Below are 18,061 nucleotides of genomic sequence, written 5' to 3'. Positions count from 1 at the left end.
TAAGACCGAGACGGGGGCAGGGGGGGGTTCTCGACAACTCTGGCTGTCCGCCCGGCGATGATGATGATGATGGTTGTTGTAATTATTGGCGGAACGTCCCGGTGCTCAAACTGTAAATGATGTAGTGAGTTTACTCTGCAACACACAACCGGTGAGTGATGACCTAGTATACTACACTATACACTACACACTACACTATACACTACACTATACACTACATTATACACGACACTATACACTACACTATACACTACACTATACACTGCACTATAATTGTAAATGATGTAGTGGGTTTACGGTACTCTGCAACACACAATCGGAGTGTGATGAAGTAGTGTACTACACTATACACTACACTATAATTGTAAATGATGTAGTGGGTCAACTCTGCAACACACGACCGGTGTGTGATGAACTAGTACACTACACTATACACTACACTATACACTACACTATATTTGTAAATGATGCAGTGGGTTTACTCTGCAACACACAACCGGTGAGTGCTGTACGAGTAACGAATTGGGCACGTGTTGTCGAAGTGACAATCCTTACTGATTGGCTGTGTCGTGGTGGGGGGGGGGGGGGGTATTCACAGGTGCCTGCTAACAGCACTTGCCCCAACAGCCCGTGTAGGCTATACGGGGGATCTTTGCCTTTGCTTGTAATTGGCGCGGTTGCTGACCATCCAAACCCCCCTTCTCGTGCCATGCCGGCCTTCATACGTGCTACTACAGTACTCGCTAACAACACTTGCCCCAACAATTTGTTAATGCTACACTGGGGATCTTTGCCTATGTTGGTGTGAAGACAAAGGCGGCCGGGCGTGGTGCTGGCCACCCATGCACCTCGTGTGCCGTGCCGGCCTTCACAGGCGCTTACTACTCGCGAACAGCACTTTCCCCCCGGCAGTCAGTTAAGGGCTATACGGGGGACCTTTGTCTTTAGCAAGGCGTGTTTGTTTGTTTGTTTTTCCGGGTGAAGGAAAGAGCGAAGCGGTGACTTTGATTGCAGGCCCAGCCAGCTGTCCGGTGTTTACGAGATGTGATGCTCTCGCTGAATTTGCTGCTCATCTCAACGTCGTCAGCTTTCACGCGAGCGGCGCTCACAACGGTGCCGGGCGATTTCAGCGGCACGGCAATCCACGCACACGTTTTGCGTCTAGGGAGATTTGCTGCATTTCACTTATTTTTGCTTTGGCGACGCGGTGTTGATGGAGATTGGCAAACGACGTTTCGGGGATGGCGCATCGCTCGATCGGTGAAATTTGGGGTCGTTACACCCTCCTCCTGGAATAATAATAATAACAACGTGGCACGGTTGTTCACGTGGCTTTTATCAATTGGGTGTTCCGGGTGGCGGAGGGCTTTTACGACACACATTGTACTTACGCGATCTGACCTTAAACAATCTATTGTTTAATGGAGCGGCAGCGTAGTGGTTAGCGCTCACGGCCAACACCGGTGACGGCTATCTGAACAGGTCCTGGGCTTCCCCTAGGTCGACTCAGCCTCAAATCGAGTACCTGGTGCGATGCATAAAACATCACGACTCGGGAGACAAAGGCGTGTGTGCCGTGCCGGCCTTCATCGGTGCACTCGCAAAGAGCACTTGTCCCAAAAGTCTGTCTCTGTCTATATTCTCACAACGGGGTTGGGGGGGAGCGGTGGTGCATTGGTTAGCACACTCCGCTGTAAGTTCCAGAAACCTGAGTTGAAATATCCAACCCACGGCGAACGTTGGTTGGATATCTGAACCAGCACTGACCATCGTGGTGAAGCATGGCGAAAATGACCCCCGTGACTGGCACCGCCCTGGGCAAGCCCTCATCCAGCAGTGGATTGAGAAATGTCTGTAAGTGCGTATTAAACATTTGGCAGTACTGTATCTTCTCACAATGTCTCGCCCTGCAGTAACATGCTTGAGCATGCCTCTATAGGACTGTGTAGTGTGCGAGCAACATGCTGCAATCAACAACAAAAAAAACTTTACAGCCATTCTCTTTGGTTCGTTCGGTAAAGTCACGTAGTTAGAAATAAAATAAAAAATGTAACAACTCACGACGTTTCGATCGCAACACAAGCGGCCGTGATCGAAACGTCGTGCTTTGTTTTATTTATAACTACGTGACTTTACTGAAAGAACCAAAGAGTATGGATTCCTGCAGTCACGAAAGCTTCAAATCAAGATTTCGAGCCATTGTTCAGTCCACCGCTGAATGAAGGCTACTGTATCCATGAACGAGCAATTGCAGAGCTGCGCCTTCATCGTTTTACCTTTGGTTATTGGCGCCCATGAAATGTGGGACGACAGCACTGAACTATCTTTTAGATCTCGAATGTCTATTGTGCGTTAGGGTCCGAACTGGTCAATAGTTAACCACATTGTCGCCCTTGCCAAAGAGTCTTGAAAGTCGAAGTGGGTGGCTAGGAGATGTTAACGACCTCGCCTGGTATGCAGGAGGCCGTGGGTTCGAACCTCGACCCTGACTCCTGTTGTATATTTGGAGTTTGCGCGTCTCTGCCGGTGGTCGCGTGGATTTTTCTCCGGGTCCTCTGGGTTTTACCTTTCACATTTAGAAACGTGCGTTTAGAATTATTTGGCTGCTATAATTTGCCACGTGATGAGCCACTTCGTTGAGATATCGTTTGTGGCCAGGTCGCTTCTGAAACAGAGCTACGTAGCTCGGTGGGCCCTTCCCTGGTTTAATAAAATAAAACAAGTTAAAATAGTTTAGAAATCGAGTCGATCAAATACATCTCATCAAGCGTCACTTTTCCCAATTCGACCGACACAACGAAGACTGCGCCAGTATATTCCTGCGCGACGATGCCTATCAGCAGCAGCAGCAGCTCTTTGTGGAGATCCGCTTGCCTCGACGAGAGGGGGCTTCATCGGAGAGAGTTGTGTGTATGTGTGTGTTGTTGTTGCTGTTCCTCCTCCGTTGAAGGAGCCGGGTTTACTCTGATCCGGTCACATTCGCGTCGCGTAGCCGCAGTCGCACTCCGACTGCGGCTCGTGTGGTTGATGTTTACATTCGTGAAGGAGATGCGACCTGTTGATGTCCTGATGCGGTTGATGGTTCCACCCACAAGTGACTTCGGGGATGAACGTCAGAGCTGAGAGGTGCGACTTATAGATATGTACGCGTTGAACTTCTTTCGCACCGTACGTAGCCAACCGTGATAATCACAGGTACGGGAGGGGGGGAAGGAGGCTGCGATGCCATGGGATGGCGCGCCACGGTAGCTAGGAGATGTTAACTCCCTCGCCTGGTATACAGGAGGTCGTAGGTTCGAGCCCGACCCTGATGCCTACTGCTGTATATTCGGAGTTTGTGGTGTCTCTCTCTCAGCATCATCACAGTGGCTAGGAGATGTTAACTACCTCGTCGGGTATACAGGAGGTCGTGGGTTCGAGCCTGACCCTGATGCCTAGTGCTGTATATTCGGAGTTTGTGGTGTCTTTCTCTCAGCATCATCACAGTGGCTAGGAGATGTTAACTACATCGCCTGGTATACAGGAGGTCGTGGGTTCGATCCCGACCCTGACGCCTGCTGCTGTATATTTGGAGTTTGCATGTCTCTCTCCCTCAGCATCATCACAGTGGCCAGGAGATGTTAACTACCTCGCCGGGTATACAGGAGGTCGTAGGATTGATCCCGACCCTGACGCCTACGGCTGTATATTTTGAGTCTACGTGTGTCTCTCTCTCCCCGCGGTCGCGTGGATTTTTTCTCCTGGTCCTCTGGTTTGCCCCTCCACATTGTAGAATCAACACCACACGTCTTGAATAATTGGCTGCTAAACATTTCCGCGCGATGATAAGCCACTTCGTTGGGTTATCATTTGTGATAGCCAGGTCAGTGGGACCTTACCTGGTAAATAAACAAAATGAAAAAAGTTTAGTACAATAGTTTAAGTAAGCAAGCAAGAACATCTGTTATTGCGCACTCGTATGAGTGCAGTCCATCACGAGTGCGAATGGACCACAGAGTTTGTTGATTTATTTCCCCTCCAGCTAAGTTGTCACTGCCGCTTCCCACCACATTGTCAGCCGCAGCCCCCCCCCGCCCCCTTGCCCCCCCCTGCCCCCCTCTTTCCTTGACGCCGGTGGGGCGACACAGGAAGAGGGGGGGGGCGATGCAGTGCGCGTACAGTGCGCGCGTTGAACGCAAAAGGTCAAAGAGCGAAAGTCACGCGCTTGATTTCGGGGTGGGCAAGGAAAGGGGGAGGGGGGCAAGGGGGGCTTGGGGGGGGGGGGCAGCGGCCCCCCCGTGGAGTTGTGGGGGGAGGGGGTGGTCAGATGTGCACGTAGATAAGAGGAGTTGTGTGTGCGTGTGTGTGTGTGGGTGTGTGTTATCTGGATCTGGAAACGGATTAAACGCGCACGAGGACGCCGTTTCCTTCCGATGTTAGGAAGCTACTGGGAGGCGTGCACTTTGAAAATCGAGATGTGAAAACTCGTTTCGTGAGAGGCGCGCGGTTGGCTGACGTACGGCGCGAAAGAAGCTCGGCGTACATACGTAGACCGCAGTTCGCAGGACGTGGTGCCGTAGTGCTCGCTGTCACAGCGATGGTCACATGTACACGTAGATACAGGATTTTGTATTTTTTTAATGGATCTAGAAACGGATTAAAGGCGCTTGGCCGCCTTTAAAGCGAAGTAATTAATGCGCGATGTCCGAAAGAAGACATTGTGATAGTGCGACAGGGTGTCATGGCCAAACAGGGATGCCCTGGGCATGTGCTGGCCCATATAATGAGTCGTGGAGCAAGAGTTGAGGCTATGTGCACAGAAGCGATTCCAGTGGAACCTGAGGTCGAACCCATGGCCCCGAGAAGGAGCGATGGAATCAGCTGGTGCGCAGGAACTCGACGGATAATCATTGCGTCCTGAGACCGCAAGAGGCGGCGTCGGCCCGGGGCAGGATTTTCATCATCCAGCAGTGGATATGTCAAGGCCGCTACTGCTGACGACGATCTCACACTGTTGTCTAATTATTTAATTCTAAAATCGTTGACGATAGCTTCATGGACATTCATAATAATAATTATGCAATTTATAACGCGCGCAATGTTGCGGACCAAAGACGCAATTCAGAGGCGCGGAGCGGTCCCGGTGATACTTGGTCAAAAGTCGAGCTGAAAAGAAGCGCCTTTAGAGGGTCATTGAACGAAGAAAATGATTGATCGTTCCGGATGTGAATATGGAGATGGCGTTCCAGACAATGGGGGAGGGGGGGGGTTGCGACGTAGAAACGACGAGAAGCAATGACGGTCCTTGCCCTGAGAGTTTCAAGGAGGTTCTGCTTCGCACTGCGGAGGTGCCTACGATTCGTGGAAGTGTTATAAGGCGTCAGCGGAGAACTTGGGTATGGTGTGGTGGCCGGATTGAGGACGCGGTAGCAGGGGCAAGCGGCGATCTTGTAGGTAATTCTGGTCGAAATGGGCAGCCAATGAAAGGGCACGAAAAGTGGACAGGGAATCAGGGCGAGGGTTGCAGGTTTCCGGGGACATCTCGAACCGGTTTGTTGTTGTAATTTCCTTATTTGGGCCAGGAGCTGCGGCTGAGACGCAATGGAAATAATGTTACAATCTCGGAGGAGTCGCTGAGCAGTGTGATGAACTCTGCCGTCGGATTGGTGTCACGTGCCCCGTGGAACGGAGCTGAGATATGCGATCGTCTCCCAACAGAGTACGGTACACGAGAGAGAGAGATAACCTGGTTTAGAATCAGAATGAGCATTTATACTGCAGGAGGAATCCGATGAGCTATAAAGCTCTTTTGCACACATGTCCAGTCGGGGCAGGTCAAAACGTCGCAACAACCAACGATAGAAAAACACAATTGGAGTGCAAAGTATGGTAAAGGTAAACAAATCACTTCAAATATACACAGAAAAACGAAACTATTTATTTTATTAGGTAAGGGCTACTGAGCGATGTACATTTCTTTCAGAAGCGACCTGGCCACAAATGATAGCTCAACAAAGTGGCTTATCGTGTGGACATTTATGTCAGCAAAATAATTGAAATAATATAAATGCATGTTCCTGAATGTGGAGGGGGAAACCAGAGGACCCAGAGACAAAGAAATCCACGCGACCACGGGGAGAGAACATGCAACCTCGAAATATACGGGCAGGTCAGACCGTTACCACAACAAACAATGCACACGATAGGAGCGCAAAGTATAGGAAAGGAAAACAAACCACTTAAAAATATACAAACAAAACGAAACTATATATTTTTTATCTCACCAGGTAAAGCCCACCGAGCATTTGACCACAAATGAGAGCTCAACGAAGCGTCTTATCGCGTGGAAATCACACGGCTGACCACCTTTTCTCCCTACCCAGGGAACTCATCTGTGCCAGCCCCGGTGCTGCCCCTGCCACCGCCATGACCCACGTGGTCACCTCGTGCACGTGCACTCGGGCGGTCGACGAAGCGCCGTGGGGTCCACGTGGGCTTCCTCGCCCCCGGGTGTAACAATAACAAGAGAGCGGCCGAGGCGAGCGGTTTGCTGCCAGCTTGCGTTGAGGTGCCCGCAGGAAGAAAGAGAAACCACAGCCAATTTGGCTTCTTGCACAGGCCCGATGGCACGGGGGCAATCCTTCAAGCCCACACGTCCGATGCCAGAAAGTGACCCGAACCCGATAGATGCCACGCTGGTGAGATGTTAACTACCTCGCTTGGTACACAGCAGGTCCTGGGTTCGATCCCGACCCTGGACCCCGCTGTATATTTGGAGTTTGACTTGCATGTTCTCCCCGTGATCGCGTGGATTTTTCTACGGGTCCTCCGGTTTTTCCCTCCGCATTTAGAATCAACAACACGCGTTTAGAGTGTTTGGCTGCTATACATTTCCACGTGATGATTAGCCACTTCGTTGAGCTATCATTTGTGGCCAGGTTGCTTCTGAAAAACAGATGTATAGCTTAGTGGGCCTTACCCTCGTAAAATAGAGAATAGTTTTTTGGGGATATATAAACATCGGGCAGTTCACCAGAGTTGCTTCAAGCAAGCCGGCTGTCGAAACCGCTCCAGAGTTATGCCGCTTTATTTAGCCATTTCTGCTGATAATAACGTGCCCTCTCTCACTCTGTATCTCTCCGCAGAGAGGCCGTGCAACCGATGGGCTGCGTAACAACAACATTTTTTTGTCCGTTTTATGTGGAGCGGACTAATATGGGAAGGAGGCGTAATTTGCTTTCGGGGTTTTCTTCGCGAGCTTCTTTGGGTGTGCGTTCGGTCATCGCAACTCCGAGCGCTGCGGAGTTTTTTGTTTTATGGAATCTGCGATGGTTTCCTAAGCAGAAGAAAACATTTTTTTGGCGACTTATTTGTCGCTTTACTTCCCGAGTGTGGGTTGCTTGTCTTGCGTGTCGCGCCGCGTGGCTGCTGTCCAATGAGCGTTCCGGCTCGTTCGGCGCGATGTCCCGGACGTTTCGCTCCACGTGCCGGGCAGCTCTCTGACGACGTCATCCCGAACGACCTCACAACAACAACAAACACCGGGAAGAGATGTGGCCTTGTTGTTGTTGCTGCTGCTAATGAGCTCCCTTGCAATGAAAATGCCTCTGCCGGGCTGTGCGCACTGTCGTAAAAGGTGGCGATGCAACGTGATGGATTTTTAGGTTGTTTTTGAAGTCCAAACTTCTTAGAGGCCCGCGTGGATTTGTGACTCTCGTTCTGTTGTTGCAACTTCAAAGGTGCTACCCCCCACCCACCTCTCCCCCCTCCCCCCCGAAACGGCTGTCGTCCCATCTGCTCGCCTGCTCCTCGTGTTTTGTTATCGCCTGTCCGGGCCAAGTCGTGCAACTCGAGGACCAAAAATAGTGCGAGCGTGAGAATTACTAAAACGAACCAAAAAAAAATCCCACGTTTTCTTTTTTTCCATGAAATGTTGTCTCACTTGGGCGACGCGCGTCAACTCGGTTGTCTATTTACACATTCCTCAGTGCGCCGTCTGTTGCTTTGTCGCTCTGCGTTTTGGGCCGTGCGTAACAACCTTGATTGTTCTATGAGACATCTCCTTTACCAGTGGCAAAATATAGTAGTAGGTTTTTACTCTTTAAACTGGTACAAAAACTGACACCTTTATACAAGGCATCATGTTTGCAATAACCACAACACAAGCAGTCAAAATGCAAACAAAAAGAAACAACTCTGATAATCATATGCACTGTCCTTATATCACAGTGCATATCATAATCAGAGTTGTTTTTTTTTGTTTGAATTTTGACTGCTTGTGTTGTGGTTATTGCAAACATGATGCCTTGTATAAAGGTGTCAGTTTTTGTACCAGTTTAAAGGGTAAAAACCTACTACTAAACCTTGATTGTTGTTCAAATTCTTCGTCTATCGGGCCACCATCATCCCTTCTGTAGCCACAGCGAGTCCAGTCCAAGCCACCGCTCATGACACCTTTGCGTTGCATATAAAATAAAAATAAACTAGGAACTATTTTAGTAGGTACGGCCCACTGAGAGATATATCTGTTTTCCAGAAGCGACCTGGCGATCACAAATGATAACTCAACGAAGTTACTAATCATCACGTGGAAATTTATAGCAGCCAAACACTCTAAACGCACGTTTCTAAATGTGGAGGGAAATACCAGAGGACCCGGAGAAGAATCCACGAGACCACTGGAGAGAGAGACACGCAAACTCCAAATATACAGCAGCAGCCGTCAGTCGGGAACGAACCCACGACCTCCTGTATACCAGGCGAGGTAGTTAACATCTCCTAGCCACCGTGATGATGATGAGAGAGAGACATGCAAACTCCAAATATACAGCAGCAGGCGTCAGGGTCGGGAACGAACCCACGACCTCCTGTATACAAGGCGAGGTAGTTAACATCTCACAGGAGTTAACATCTCATAGGAGTTAACATCTCATAGAATTTCGATTTAAAGCTTTCGTGACTGCAGGGATTCATCTTCTTGGTTCTTTCGGTAAAGTCACGTAGAAGGAAAATATTTTATTATATAATATAATTGTATTATATTATTTTATTATGTTTTATTTTTATTATTTTCTTTCCACGTGACTTTACCGAAAGAACCAAGAAGATCTCCTAGAAGTTAACATCTCATAGCCACCGTGGCGCCCACGTGCCGTGCGTTCCTTCCGGGGGATCTTCCACGCGGGTGTCGGTGACGACGACGGTGAGGGGTGGGTGGGGTGGGTGGGTGCGTGGGTGGGTGGGTGGGGGGGTCGGTGGGTGCGTGGGGTGTTACAGGTCGCACATGCGCGCACCAACCAGCTGCCCTCTCCTTTTGGCTTGTTTGCTCAGCGCTTCCCGTCCGTCCACCCCCCAGCCCTGCCCGCCGGGCAGTCCGGCACAGCACCCCGTCCCGTCCCGCTGAGTTCCCCACACACCCCGAACGTGGCACACGCTGAGCGGCGTCGCACTCAGGAGCAAGGGTCTTTGCGTGAATAACCCGCGCCGCTGACTTTCGCGGTGGTATCGCAATTGGGACGACGAGGCACAATATACAACAACAGCAGAGCGCGGAGGAGGTATTCGCCGTCGTAGCTGCACGTCGATTGGGGTCACGAGAAGGAATGGTTAGACTTTTATATCTTGATTTTGTCCTTTCAAATTCTTCTCCGCGGCCAATGCTGGATTATCCTAGTAACAAAAGTAGCTACCACACATGTAGTAGCTACGGGCCCCGCACTTTCAAGGGCCCCGCGCTAAATGCTTTCAAGCCATCAATTCCGGTTCAGTGATTCTGCACTTGCTCTATTACTATAGTACTATACCGCCTTCAACTTGTATGAACGACTGGGTGTTCAAATCAGGATTGGGTGTTTAAGGTTAGCGATTCGTCGTATTTTCTGGCTGTATAGCAATTGAAAAAATACAATTACTTTACTATGCAAGTAAAAAATTTAGTGTTTAATATTAGCATTTTTTTAAATTTAGGGCCCCTTTATAACAACATATGCTACAGGCCGCGCACTGGCTTAATCCGACACTCTCCGCGGCGTCACCACGTGAAAGCCGAATCGCTCGCTCGCTCATTTGTTCATCAGCGCCGCGAGGATGTTTGACCGCTCGTTTTGTTGATTGTTCCAATGCGCCCCCCGTTTTCGTGACGTTAAAGTTGACCCCCCCCCCACCCCCAGCTGGGAGCCAGGCTGAGGGTGCCCTGTTACTCCGGCCGGTGCAAAAATGCTTCAAGGCGCAGCCGTGCATTTTGTTTCGCTCACGCCACTGCCTCTTTGCGCACTTTTCAGTCTTTGTTCGACATTTGCCGTGCAGATCCGTCGCCTCTGAACCACGGGCTCACAGCGGGCGGCACTCCGCACCGATCTGGCGTCTTCTCCGTGAGGCAGAGGTCGCAACCGGGTACCCGATACCCGTACCCTACCCGATACCCAGCTACCCGTACCCGGCCGGGTACGGGTACCCGTTTGCGACCCTGGTGCGGCCGGGTACGGGTACGGGTAGGCCGTGAGTCACTGGTGAGTAACCGTTTGTCACTCATTTCCCAACGTCTTGTCTCTTCTCACAATTCAAGTTCCTAGAATCAACCCACCCGCGCCTGCAACATGGCTTCATCCCAGAGGTCGCAATCAGGTACCCGATACCCGTACCCTACCCATACCCGGCCGGGTACGGGTAGGGTACGGGTACGGCCGGGTACGGGTACGGGTACCCGTTTGCGACCCTGGTGCGGCCGGGTACGGGTAACGGGTAAGGAATCAAAACCCGTTTGCGACCTCTGCCGTGAGGCCCCATTGGTGCGGTTCAGCGAAGGGACGTGCGCTGGTCTTCCTGTCTGCACGCGCTCATTTAGCCCCGTCTATTTAAGACCGAAAACAAGGAGGGGGATTTCTCCACAATTCTGGCTGTCGCCTGATGAGGCCGCTTGTAATTACCGGCGAAACGTCGCGCTCTCCAACTCACAAGCGGTGTGCTGAAGTAGCAACTAATTGGCACGTGTTGTGTACGTGACAAACCTCAATCATTGGCTGCGTCGCCTGGTGGTCGGGTCGAACGACACATTTTCACGCGAGCCAACCCAAAATACCGCTGCTGTGGATAACATTGGTCTCGAAGGGCGTACGTGTTAAACTGACGCTTGTTTTCATTCATTTTTACTTTTTCTGACGCTTTCCTGCCGCTCACAATGCAATTGCAACAAACACTGCCGCCGCTTCGTGCGCAGGCGTCACAATGGTTTGGCGCTGGGCAGAGTTGGCATTGAAACGATTTCAGCAAATTTTGCTCGACAAAGACAAAGATCCCCCGTATAGCCTTAACAGACTGTAGGGGCAAGTTCTGTACCGATGAAGGCCGGCACGGCACACGAGGGGGTGGCTGGGCAACACCACGCCCGGCCGCCTTTGTCTCCCCCAGTAGCGATGTTTACACATCGCAGCGGGTACTCATTTGAGGCTGAGTCGACCTAGGGGAGGCCCAGGACCGTGTTGACCGTGAGCGGGAATCGAACCCGAGTCGCCAGGTTCGTGCTAGAGCACCCCCCCCCACCCTCCCCCACCCCCCACCCACCCTCCCCACCACCTGTCCGCCCAAGCAGTTATGTGGATTTTTAAAAATATCTTTGCAACCGAACTCGATCGTGAGAAACGCGGCATTCCATGCCACGTGGCGTGGATTTGCCAACCCGGACGCGCGGGATCAGAAGCGTGGACACTGAAACTGAGCGGGCGCTGAAGCGCAGAAAATGCAACAAAAGTTGAGAAGCGTGCAAGGAAGCCTGCATCGGTTGTTTCCTGGAATTACGCTGTGAGAGACAGCAAGAGGCACACACGGATAGGAACACGATACCAATCAGACGCGTGTGAGTTGTACTGTTAAGGTAAGCCAGCGAGATCGGGTCGGGACAAATCGTGACTGGCAGATGACGATGGTGGCAGATGGAAGAGGGATGGCAGCCAAAGGAGATAATGCACCCAGGAAGGGGAGGACCATCGTGGTGGAGATGGAGCAGCGAGGTAGATCGTAGCATCGCGGAACGATGTGGGTGGCAAAAGCGTGACGAGGCCTTCATCCCGCAGTGGATAAACAATGGCCGATGATGGCGATAATGAAGAACTATCGGAACATTATAAACCACGTTTTGCTTAAGGTCCTGTCAGCTTCGAAGCTCAGGTGGTCCAGTGTGGGTGGCCCAGCGAGGGTGCGTAGGTGGCCCAGTGAGCGTGTGTATGTGGGCCAGCGTGCGTGTGTAGGTGGCTGAGCGTGCGTGTGTAGGTGGCTGAGCGTGCGTGCTTGCGTGCGTTATGGTGTAACAGGAGCTTTTGTGTCGATTCCAAGTCGCGGCACACCACAATTGCGCACTGTAACACGAGTGCGCTCTGGTTATGAATTTCTATTCTGGGCTTAGTAATTGCGTCCGGGGTTAAAAAGTATTTTTTTTAAAAACGGATGGCACGTTTAATTTGGGTGCGGGTAATTGACAATGACAGACGTCATTAAAGTGGCCGCAGATAAAATGATACGTAAATGATTAATGGGGCTTGCGTTTTCTTGGCAGTTGCCGGAGTTGCGGTGCAGGAAATGTTCCGAGTTACACGGACGAACGAAGGTGGTCAGGAGTTGGCAAGCACACTAAATGTATCCTTGAATCCATCCGCGTGAAGCTCTGAATGTTAACCCCCGCACGCTGGCGGGTTTTGTCCAGGTTCAGGTTTCCCTCGCTCTGTGCGGCTTCGCTTTGTGCGGTTGACCGATTTCTGTGTGTACCGTGTGTGTAGGGTGTATATGCGTGTACTGTGTGTGTATCGCATGTCCTTATTTGATGTTAAAATCAGCTATGATCGATCCATTGCTCGATAAAGGCCTCCCGCAGCCGTTGCCATCATCTCTCACGGTCTCGCAATGAATCAGTCGATCGAACTGCCGCACACGAGCTGACCCACAATGCCTCGCTGATCTCGTCAAGGAGCATAAACCATCATCACGCGACACTCCAAACATGCTCGCAGCAGCAGCTTGTGGCTCAGCCATCAAACAAAGATGGTCACTGCATCGCGTGCTTTCAGATGCGCTTCTGCGGCCGACTGGAACGCTCTTCCTTCCAATATTAGGAAGCCGCAGGAGCTATGCACTTTTAAATCGTCATCTCGATTGACAAACTCATTTCTTTCAAAAATAGTTTTTTTCTGTTTAGCTTGTTGTCCTTCCACCTGCACCTCCGATTCGCTCGGTTGGCTACGTACGGTGCGAGAGAAGTTCAACGTACACACACATCCACACAAGAGCTGATTTCATAGCTCCCGGTCCGCGGTGGATAACCTCTCTGGCCTCTCCTTCGCCTGCCGTGCCACGACAGTGCATCGTTCCCGCCAGCTATGCGCGCCGTCCAAGCGCCCTCTCGCCTTTCTTCGCTGACAATGTGACGTCTGTTCGAGAGAGAGAAAGAGAGATGCCGTACAACCCCTGGCCCAACGGCAGAGTCGCCGTGTGGCTTGGGTAACGCCAAACAAGGACCGAGTCCACCAACGGCGATGCCAGCCCGTCGTGGTGACGGACTGACGCGCGAGTGAACGCCACGGGCGTGCTCGAGTCTGCCCTTGCGTGCGGTGTCGGGAGCTCGATGGCAATGTCGAGATCTCACGCCACCGCTGCTGCTGTGGCCACGTGCGAGAGAGGGCATCGGCACAGAGAGAGAGAGGAGAGATGAGAGAGTTCGCGTCGTTTTGCTCTTCCTCCGGGCGGGAGACGCTCACCTTCTCGCGGTGTCTTCTTCGTGGCACGGCTAAACCCGAGCCATGAATGATTTGTGTTTTTTTTAATATATATATTTGCACTGCCCTCTGCGCTGCGTCGCCTTTTGGCGGTGTTCTCTGGGTCCGGCACCGGTGGTGAGACAAGGCCGTAAGGGAGGTTGTTTCTCGTCGAGGCCAATCCCTCTCAAAGACAATACGTGCATTATTGTCGAAGCGCGTGCGTTTCGCGTGTTCACCACACGTCCTCGTGTGTGGCTATTGCAGACTCGTTGCCCTGCAAAAGGTGTCTATTTGGCACTTTGAACATCCTAGCACTTGTATTGCCAGAAAGGGGGAAACCTTTGTTCATTTTTTCACACAAAGCACGTTTGTTTGCATGTTTTGCCACAAGCACGTGTGGTTAATGCAATCTTGATGCCTTGCAAATAGCCGTGTCTACTTGAACATCTTAACATTTCCTGTGTTATTGCCGGAATGGGCAAAGCCACCTTAAACACGACGAACGTCGTCGTCTACGGCGACACGGACGTCACTGAAGTTAACCCTCGATATTCGCGGCGAGGGATACATTCCGGAGATGCTCGTGAATGGCAAATTTCGCGGATAATGATGTTGGCCGACCCATGTTGTACACGCAACGTGGCCAGAAGCTTCGAGAAGTTCTATCTCTCATCAATTTATCTCTCGTCACTTTATCTCTTGTCACTTTATCTCTCGTCACTTTATCTCTCGTCACTTTATCTCTCGTCACTTTATCTCTCGTCACTTTATCTCTCATCACTTTATTTCTCTACTCTCTCTCTCTCTCTCGATGCAGTGGTCGTGTAGAGTTCCAGATGCCATTCGCGGATGGCCAAAATCGCGGATGGCAAGTTCGTGAACAACGAGGCGAGTGGTTGTAAGTCGAGTCAACGTGTCGCTCGATCAGGGATGGTGGTGGAGGTGGTGGGTTGGTGGTGGTGGTGGTGTTGGAGGTGGTGGTGGATTGGTGGTGGTGGAGGTGGAGGGTTGGTGGTTGTGGTGGTGGTGAAGGTGGTGGTGGTGGGTTGGTGGTGGTGGTGGTGGTGGAGGTGGTGGTGGGTTGGTGGTGGTAGAGGTGGTGGTGAGTTGGTGGAGGTGGTGGGTTGGTGGTGGTGGAGGTGGTGGTGGGTTGGTGGTGGAGGTCGTGGGTTGGTGGTTGTGGTGGTGGTGGTGGTGGTAAAGGTGGTAGTGGTGGATTGGTGGTGGTGCCGGGTAGGGGAATTCTGCCGCTCGTTTCCTGTCCACTCATTAAAAACAAAACACACACAGCACACAAAAAAAAACGTCAAGGAAATTGCTGATGGGTCGGATTTTCGTTCCTATGCCTCCTCGGTCGTCTCGGCTAAAACAGAGCGAGCAGTTGAAGCCCGTGACCTCCTGAACCCCACCATTAAGTGTGCGCGTGTGGGGGGTTGTGGAGGGAGCGGTGGCGCAGTGGTTAGCGCCCTGAGCTACGAATCCCAGGACGACCCGAGTTCGTTTCTCCCGCTCACGGTCGCCAACACCGGTGACGATCGTCTGAACAGGTCCTGGGCCTCCCCTAGGTCGACTCAGCCTCAAATGAGTACCTACACCGGTGACGATTGTCTGAAGCGGTCCTGGGCCTCCCCTAGGTCGACTCAGACTCAAATGAGTACCTACACCGGTGACGATTGTCTGAAGCCGTCCTGGGCCTCCCCTAGGTCGACTCAGCCTCAAATTAGTACCTGGTGCGGTGCATAAACACTGCCACTGGGGAGACAAAGGCGGCCGGGCGTGGTTCTGGCGACACAACCCCTATCCAGTCCCATGCTGGTCTTCATAGGCACTCGCGAACAGCAGTAGCCCCTCGAGTCTGTTGGAGGCAATATGGGGGATCTTTGTGCAGCACAGTGGTTAGTCGGGGTGCACTGATGGTTAGATTCATAGGGTGAACATCCACATGTCCAGCTCATGATGCATTGACCATGCATCAGACCACCACAGGCAACCCGCTGGAGGCATCTCGGATCTAGCTCCGTGACATCCGCTTCTCGTCGTGCGCCGCTCTCCAACGCGGGGGAGGGCGGCGGTGGGGGGGGGGTCGCGCAGCGCTGGCGAGATATTCCGACGGATGCTACGTCCCGTTGACGTTGATGGTAACCACGTCCCAACAACAAAACTTATATTTTCAAAGCCCACCCATTGGCATTTTAAAAATATTTATTAACTTTTTTTTTTGGGGGGGTGGGGGCTGGGGGAGGACGATAAAAAAGGGGAGAGAGAAAAAAAGTCAAAGTCAGTGAAGCGAGCGAGCCGAGCGAGCGCGAGGGCCCTGTGTTTGTGGCTTCGGGGGATTGTGCGTGCATAGCTTGGGTGGGGATGGATTTCCTGTCTCTCTCTCTTCGCGTTCACCCACCGCTCCCCTCCCCCCACCAACACCGCCCCCCCCCACACCAACGAGCGTGCGCGCACCCTCGGTACCGCGGCTCTCGCTTCGTGAGAACCGCGGGATGAGTTCCCCGCTTCATTGATGGGCTCGCCACGTTCCTGCGTTGGTGGGCTCCGGTGGAAGGTGACGATCGAAAGGAGTTACGGGTTGCGGGAGTATTTTTTTTTGGTTGTTGCTAAATTGCTCTTAATTGCGACGATTGCCACCGTAATGGCTTCCTGTTGGGTGTTCTGCCTTTGCCAACCAGCATGCAGGAGGCCTGCATTTTACACAAACAAGTTGACGTGAAAACACAAATCGTTCCGCTGTAGTTGTATGGGAAACAAACTAAATTTTTCTACATGGTGGACTTAAACTATTTTTAAAAAACCTAGAAACTAAACTTTTTATTTCACCAGGTAGGGCCCACTTAGCTACGTAGCTCTTTATCAGAAACAACCTGGCCGCAAATGATAGCTCAACCAAGTGGCTTTTCGTCGTTTGGGAAATTTATAGCGGCCAAAAACTATGAACGAGTGATGTTGATTCTAAATGTGGAGGGAAAAACCAGAGGATTCAGAGCAAGATCCACGCGGCCACGGGGACAACATGCAAACTTAAAAAATACAGGCGTCGTCAGGGTTGGGATCGAACCCATGACCCCTGCAATACCAGTCGAGGTAGTTAACAGCTCACCACCGTGACTTCTCAAGCGTAATTACCAAAATAAATGCCATTACTTCTTCTGTTCAATTTCCTCCTCCAAGCATCAACATGAACGTGCTCAACTCTTTCCCGTTCCGATGACGTACCAGAAGAAAAAAATTAAAAACGTAATCAGGACCGAGGCTCCCACAAGGCCACGTGGAAGGGCGTGTGGCACAGTTTGGCGCCAGCTATTGTAGAGTGGCGGTCGTGTCGCTACGGTTCTCTTCCATGAGTACAGCGTCTTTAAAAGCCAAGGTGCTGCTACTCCTCTTTAAATAAATCAACGCCGAGCTGCTCACGCTGAACGGGACACCCACCCTGCCACTTGCAGACACCTCAGAATGGGAACGGGTGAATTTAATACGTAGGCTCCCACGACCGACATTACGAATTAATATTTGCGTTCCTTTTGGTGAGATCATCGTGCAGTTACGAGGTAAACAAAACCTTTCACTGAAACCCTCAACCAGCACCCAACAACGGACGAGCCAATCAAATCCAGTTGTCGCGTCACGGGCAAAATATGACGATTGAATGGATACTTTTCAGCAATGATTAAATGTATCGCTCCACCTCGTGTTGTCGTTTCAGGATCGTCACTGCAAGATTCACCTGTCCAGCATATCGTGCCTCGTTCACACAAGGTGCGTTGTGTTTGTCGTATGCACGAGAGAATAATTGACGGTGTGAAAACGTAAAAACATTTCCTCGCTTAGCGCGTGGCGGTGCTCACACTACAACGTGTTTTGGCTGTCACGTGGTTCTCCCGTTATAACGGGGTTTCTGAGTGGTCGATGACGAACTACTTTCTTGAGCTGCCCGGCTGAGCGAAGTGATGCGGTACGTGGAATGATACAGTAACGTGGCGGCGTAACCTCGGTTTATTGTCCCGCCATCTCATCGAATCTCGACAAACTCTATCGTGACATTATTTATAGGGAAATTATTTTCACTTCACGCATTTTTCGGTTACCGCAGCACTTTTCAGGATCGCCTCTACCGCGTTACACAAGGACTTACTCTCCCTAAATTGCTATGAATAATAGTGATGAAGAAACAATCACGAAGAACTGCTTGTGGTTCGTTACAAATCATTTAATCCGATCATATTTTTTTTTACGTGAATCAAATAACAATGTATAATGTAATCCTTTCCCGTCCCGATGACGTAAATGTACGTACGTGTACATTATTAAAACAAACACGAAAAATAACTAAAATA

General features: G+C 51.2%; 1 protein-coding gene across 1 annotated transcript in view; it reads left to right on the top strand.

Annotated features, from left to right (window-relative positions):
* Window positions 1-18,061, top strand: part of LOC144732013 (uncharacterized) — a 42,416-nt gene that overhangs the window by 15,655 nt on the left and 8,700 nt on the right. Inside the window, exon 2 of the mRNA XM_078613194.1 lies at window positions 17,431-17,483. The gene's annotated coding sequence lies outside the window, so the exon portion shown is untranslated. The remainder of the gene's footprint in view (window positions 1-17,430; window positions 17,484-18,061) is intronic.

Source organism: Lampetra planeri, chromosome 41, assembly GCF_965212315.1.
Source record: "Lampetra planeri chromosome 41, kcLamPlan1.2.h2, whole genome shotgun sequence".
NCBI classification, from domain to species: domain Eukaryota; kingdom Metazoa; phylum Chordata; class Hyperoartia; order Petromyzontiformes; family Petromyzontidae; genus Lampetra; species Lampetra planeri.
Note: the sequence above shows the minus strand (reverse complement) of the source record. Positions and strands in the feature narration are given on the sequence as shown.